Source organism: Tasmannia lanceolata, unplaced genomic scaffold (assembly GCF_043159265.1).
Source record: "Tasmannia lanceolata isolate RefF3 unplaced genomic scaffold, GAP_Taslan_0.1 ptg000015l, whole genome shotgun sequence".
Taxonomy (NCBI): Eukaryota; Viridiplantae; Streptophyta; class Magnoliopsida; order Canellales; family Winteraceae; genus Tasmannia; species Tasmannia lanceolata.
In genome coordinates, this window is record NW_027518692.1 from 27,932,596 (window position 1) to 27,938,917 (window position 6,322).

The 6,322-nt window shown below is 40.4% G+C and overlaps 1 pseudogene across 1 annotated transcript; it reads right to left on the reverse strand.

Moving 5' to 3' along the window:
• Window positions 1–1,106: 1,106 nt before the first annotated feature.
• LOC143845446 (splicing factor U2af small subunit B pseudogene) lies at window positions 1,107–3,044 on the reverse strand (annotated as a pseudogene). Its single transcript, XR_013234415.1, has 2 exons — window positions 2,852–3,044; window positions 1,107–2,661 (listed from the first exon to the last, which is right to left on the reverse strand). The product of XR_013234415.1 is annotated as a splicing factor U2af small subunit B pseudogene (transcript).
• Window positions 3,045–6,322: the final 3,278 nt, after the last annotated feature.

The following is a 6,322-nucleotide window of genomic DNA, read 5'->3' on the forward strand; positions in this document are numbered from 1 at the left end:
CCAGGTCGGGATGTGGTTTTTAAATTTAAAACTCAAACATGCGGTAATTGTAAAGTTGTGGTAGTAGTATTTAGTAAAAACATATAAAAGAGATGTAGAAGTGTCGTAGAGAATTCTAATGTATTGGAATCCGACGCGTGTACTGCACCCATTTAGAAGAATCCGTGTAATGGCACAACCAATATGGACATTCATGCTGGTAATATATGTAAAATAACGAAGTGGATTTTCATTTCACAGCTAAAATGCTACAAAGCAAACTCTATTCACCAGATGCATAAAGGAATTGCATGAGGAGTGCAATGGATTTTCCAACTCTAGAAAGCATACATATCAGCAATCTACAATACCAAGTTGCATAACAGAGATTCGAAAGGGTAATCATGTAAGGCCAAACATGTAAAGACTGAGAGGAACGATTGATTCCAATGAGGCAAATTTCACAGACATTGTCCCGGACAGTGATTTCAAAAAAAGATTAGATACGACAGATCTCGAAGCATCCTTATTCACCTTTTAGGAAGTGCGTTCCAATTCCAATAAAGCCAATAAGCCCTCTACATATTGGAATAAATGAATATTTTCAAATCGTTGTGAAAGCAGACGGGGGAGCGAGTTTGTTTTCTTTCAAACAGAAAGCAAAAAAAAATCTGTACTGTTATCACTAGAATGACTGAAGCTATAAACACTTTCTTATGGAAAATTAGCCAACCCTAAAGGGTTTTGTAACTTTTGTCCCAAGTATGAATAGCTTTCTTCCAAACAGAACGAAAAATTTGTGGTGTTATCTCTAGAATGACTGAAAGTATAAACCCTTCTTATGGACAAGTAGCCAAACCTAAAGGGTTGTCCCAAAGTATGACTAAAATATTTCCAGTTGTTCCATGCGGATCCCTGTGAAGTTCCAACATTGGCAATGGCTTTGCCGTGCGCTCTAATTTTTTAAATGATTGGTGCATTACCTCACCATTCAAAAAAAAAAGGGAGCCATTCAACAGTAATAGCAATTAAGGAACTCAAAAACAGCATGGAAAAAGGTTTCTGAAGGAACAGAGCCATCTGCAACAAGCAAATAAACTAATGGAAAGCTCTTAAAATGGCACAAATGCAGAAAGAAGAAAATGAGATTGCTAAGAGCTCAAACATTCCATAAGTTCTATTTTCTAACACTCAAAATCTAACCAAATTAAAGTAAAAAAAATAAAATATCAGATCCTTAATTTCTCATTCATCTAGCAGCAAATGCCAGTTTCAAGGTTCAAGAGGCATAACAGAAACCATGACCGTGGTGAACAGAACAATAAAAAATCAGCCACATCCCTCACTGGCCTGTCTATGTAAACTTTATAACGCTAAAACAAATAATCAATGCCTCTCCTCTCTTTCCCTGTTCCACTGTTCAATCCTAGCCCTCCGTTCCTCACTCCCTTCTCTATTTGGGCTTCTAGTTCGTCTTGGACTTCCATGCCGTCGCCTCCCTCCATCACTGTCATACCTCCCATGCCGGTCCCCACTCCTTCGGCCATGGTAGTCCCTGTGATCACGATAGTCCTGTCCATGCCTCTCTGATTCCCTCTTATAGCGAGGACTCGAACTTCGGCTCCGACTCCAACTACCCATCGATCTTCGATACCGCCCAAATAGCTTTCTCCTCAATTCCCGCCCTATCAGCTTCACGTGCATGAAATTGCAATACCCACCTCGATTGCAACTATTCTCCTCAATTGCCGGCAAGTTGCCTCGTGAAAATCCGTCACCGGAGAGAAATCAGCAATAATAGGACGACCAGAGTAGAACCGCCCTTGTAGTGCTTGCAAAGCGGCAGCTGCATGATCTTCCTCCTTTAATTGGACGTAGACATTACCAACCATTTGATCGGCGAGATTGTCAAAAATGTTGAGGCTCTCAATCTTGCCGAACTTGTTGAGTTCCTCGAAGATATCTTTGTAGAAATCCTCGAAGTCTTCTTGTATCTTATGAGGATCGATTGCCTGGCCATGTGGGTCGAGGCCAGGGGTGATCATATCGGGACGCTGGTACATGTTTGATAGGAGGAGGGTGGGGGAGATTGTAGGACGATTGTGAAGGCGGGAGCATCGATCGCCATGGCGGCAAGCACCGATTTTGAAATAGAATGGGCAATTCACCCGGTCCTTCTCGGTACCGAAGATCGAAGCTAAGTGTTCCGCCATGGACGTAAATGAGGAATTAACAAAACCCTAGTTTTGAAGAAACCCTAGATAGAAGGAGATGATATGTTTTTCAAATCCGATTTCTTCCTCGTTTGAAGTGATATCGAGCAAATGGGGGCTAAAAAACTTTATTTCACAGAAACCCTAGTTGTAGGAGGATAGAAGGGTTACTACAAAACCCTAATTTTGAAGAAACCCTAGATAGAAGAAGATGATATGTTTTTCTAAACCGATTTTTTCCTCGCTTGAAGTGATATCAAGCTAATGGAGGCTACAAAACTTCATTTAGCAGAACCCCTAGTTGTAGGAGGGTTAGGGTTTTGTAGAAACTGACCTTTTTTCCAAGTGGATTGAACCCGTTTAGAATAAATGAAATGAAACCTTACGTTTAAAATCGTAGCTTGAACCTTGCAAATGATAAAATGTCAGGGTTTGGGCAAAAGAACCACCCTTCTCCACTAACCCGAATCTGTAATTTCCAGAAATCGTATTAGAAGAATACCCAGGTTTCTGAAAGCCCTAGATTGCAGAAAAAGAAAGGATTAAACCCTAGATTGCAGGGGGGGGGGGGGGGGGGAAGGATAAAACCCTAGATTGCAAAAAAAAGGGATAAAACCATAGACTGCTAAGAAGCTGATTAGGGTTTCCGATAAACTGACCTTACTACGTCGTTCTGGATCGGTTTTCAGAGAATGAAATTAGATAGGGTTTCAGAATTTCGCCCCTTCTTCCGTTTTTTTTTTTTTTCTTTTCTTTACCCGAGTTTTTCCACCTTTCGCCCGGAAGATCCCGAAAACCGGGTTCGAAGCAGGTGATGTGGTTCGCTCGTGTAGTGCGTGTTGTGTACGCCCAACCCCCAAAAATCTTCTCCATAGGATGATCCTAACCGTTCTATTGGGTGTATATTACGTCTTTTTTTTTTTGAATTTTTTGATCCGTCGATTTTATACCAAAATTTATCGGAGAGTTAGGATCGTACAGTGGAGAATATTTTAGGGGGTATGGGCCTATCTAGGGGCGTGAGCAATAAATGAATGTTTTACATCGTCCACATAGGTGGGCTTACGCACTTCTTTCTATACATGTATTTCCATGAAAATATGGGACGGGCACCATATAATATGTATGAGGACATTAGTTCAGGGAAAAAAAATTTGTGTGAAGGGAGACGTTGTTGGGTTATGAGAGAGAGAGAGAGAGAGAGAGAGAGAGGGGGATGACGCCACTGAGACTTCTGGGGGGCATGGGAAAATACTCCTTGAAAAATAATGAGTCCCCGTTGGGGAAGTGAAGCTCTTGGGCAGTAGTGGGCCAAAGAAAAGTGGTTTCAATAGGCTAAGCGACATGAGCCAGAATGAAAGAGCCATAAGAGGCCAACAAGAAGATCAAGAGGAGAGGAAGGAGGACTAACAATTGCGCTTGGATACAAGTTTAGGTACATTAATTAATTTTGGCTTCATAAGAGGAACTTTACAACATTGAAGACAGATTATGCAACTTAAACGTGTCATGAAGTGGAGTGAAGCGACGGAGAGAAAAAGGGGTGGGCTTGCATAAAAATTATGTTTATTAATGGGGTGTGCATTCGCATGAACAAAGATAATATATGAACAACTTTCTACATGAAAACATGTGAATATTGTACAAGAAAAAAAATCAAGAGAAACCAGGTTCACCTTGCTAGTAGGCCAAGATTCATGCCTCCTAAGATTCACACTTTTGGCTTTTTCTTCCTTCTCCTGTAGATGCTGTTAAAGATAACTCTTGGCCAAGATTCATGCCTCTTAAGATTCACACGAGCTCTCCAAACCCCCTGGACAACAGGTCCCACCCGCGCTGCTTGCCTGCTTGTTCTGCCCTCGCTTCCACCCAATGGATATCATATCAGGCCCTGTTTGATGAGGCTACCTCCATTCATCTTCGGGTTGGTTCAGCTACATTTGCATGTGCCTCCCTAGGCTTTAGCTATCTGGATGGGACAGGTTGTCCCTACAGTTTAATAGCACGCGCAAGTCCCTCGAGTGAAAGACGTTCAGTGGTTAAACTTGGAAAGTTACCCTTCTTGAGAAAGTGCTTGATGTCACAGAACCATGGATTTCCATCGTTTATTACAAAATGATTTACGACCCATTCCTTTGATCCAAGATCCTACCTGTTATCTGTTTCACTTTCTTCTGATTCCCCTCGTTCTTAATCAACCAAGGGAGTGGTTAAATAATGCGAGACTCGATTTTCTCGCCGGAAGCTCCTTGCCGGTTTGATGAGATATCCCAATAAAAGAGAACCTTCATGTTCTCCTAGCGGACATATAGGAGAGGTGTGCTAGGATCCATTCCACAATGAGCCCGTTCTAGCCCCTGTCAGTCCTTTGCCTCCTTGAACTTTGGTACTGCCTGTTTCCAGTCAGAGCTCTCTTGCGAGCCGAGCTCCGGTGCCTCAATTGATGCTCATCCCTCATAGTCTGTCTAGGATCTCTTAATTGTAGTTACTTTTAGATTTTTCGAATGGAACTGTTTTGCTATTGTTGCATGATGCCTAGGAGGTCATAAGAAATAATCCCACATCTCATCAGGCTTGTTTTTAGTTTCCTGTCTATCTGGGTTGCCTATCTGGAGGACCAAGATTCTCTTGTACTCTTTGTATCTTATAATATTTTATATGAGAAAGAGTCCTCGCATGCCTACGGTGTAGACGAAAACTTAGTACAACCCACTTTGGAAACTTAGAGTTTTACGTGGTATCGGAGGTTACCCGAACGTTCTCTCTTCGCGTACCTTAATGTTCTCAATCTTTTTTCTCTTCATTGGTCCATGGCTTCACCATCTTTCTACAAAGCTGGAGTTATATACTATATGCACTCCAGCTTGAAGGGGGGTGTTGAAGAGTACGTAAGGGTAGTTTAGGTATTACATGTATGTGTAGAATGTATTGTAGTCTCTGTACAAGGTTTCCCTACTTTTGGTCTATATATAATTTATTTCCATGGGAGGACTCTTGAGTGGAGACTCTCCATCCAGGGGCGGAACCACATATAGCGTGGGGGGCCATGCCCCCCCCCCCCCCAATGATTTGCAAAATCCTTGATATGTGGAGAAATTTTTTCGTGTAAATTCCAAAGTGATATGGCTACAGCCCCCCCAAATTTGTTAGTGTAAATTCCAAAGTGATATGGCCCTTAAAAATCGTAAAAAAATTGATTCATTCTTATCCCATAATTGAAGTTTTCCGGAATTGCCATTTTGCCCCCATTTAATTTTTCCATTTTTTTTGGAAGAGGGCAATGCCCTTATAGGTATTTCTCTAATAACTCTCTCTGTGCAAGTCCAAATTTTTGGGGATTTCCTTCCAACGGTATGCTCTGCTTCTCCCACCCTATGCGAATATCTCTCTTTCTTTCCCACTCTCCCTCAATCTCTATCTATCTCAATTTCTCTCTTAACACTCTCAACCTCTAATCCCATAGAGACCTCATCTACTCTTAACTCTTCTCTATTATCTTTTTTTTAAGGTTCCTTTTTTACTTTCTGGCTGTAAAACAGGGTATCTAAATTTTGGAAAGAAACTTTTTTCCAGAGAAACTATGATGCCACCATCAAAATATAATAATGCATATACTTGCACCCTATTTAAATCCCCTTCTTTTGGTATAATGCATGTTTCTTAAATTAAAGTCCTTCATAGGCTACTAGCCTACTAGAATGGCTCATCAAGTCATCTTGCAGAGTCCAACGACTAATAAGCTATAGTAGAATAAAGAGGCACACGGTATAAAAAACAAGGGGGTGTAAATATCAGTCATTAGATGTGGATATAAAAACAAAAAAGGGAAAACTAAATATTAGTGGCAAGTTTCTGCATCTCTATTGAGATCTTCAATTAATATTTATATTTATTTCTAGAATTTGTGTATGACGCCAAGAACAGACAATATAGAGGACATTTTGATATTATCTTGTGACCATCTTTATCGAACGGATTACATGGACTTTATCTATTTTTTTTCACGGAATTTATCTAATTTTTTATCATTCGGTAAAGTTATTTTTCATGAAAAATAATCCAAAATAAAAAAATTCAGAGAAAATTACAATTTTCAGACAATTAGTGTTTAGTTAACTAAATACTTTATT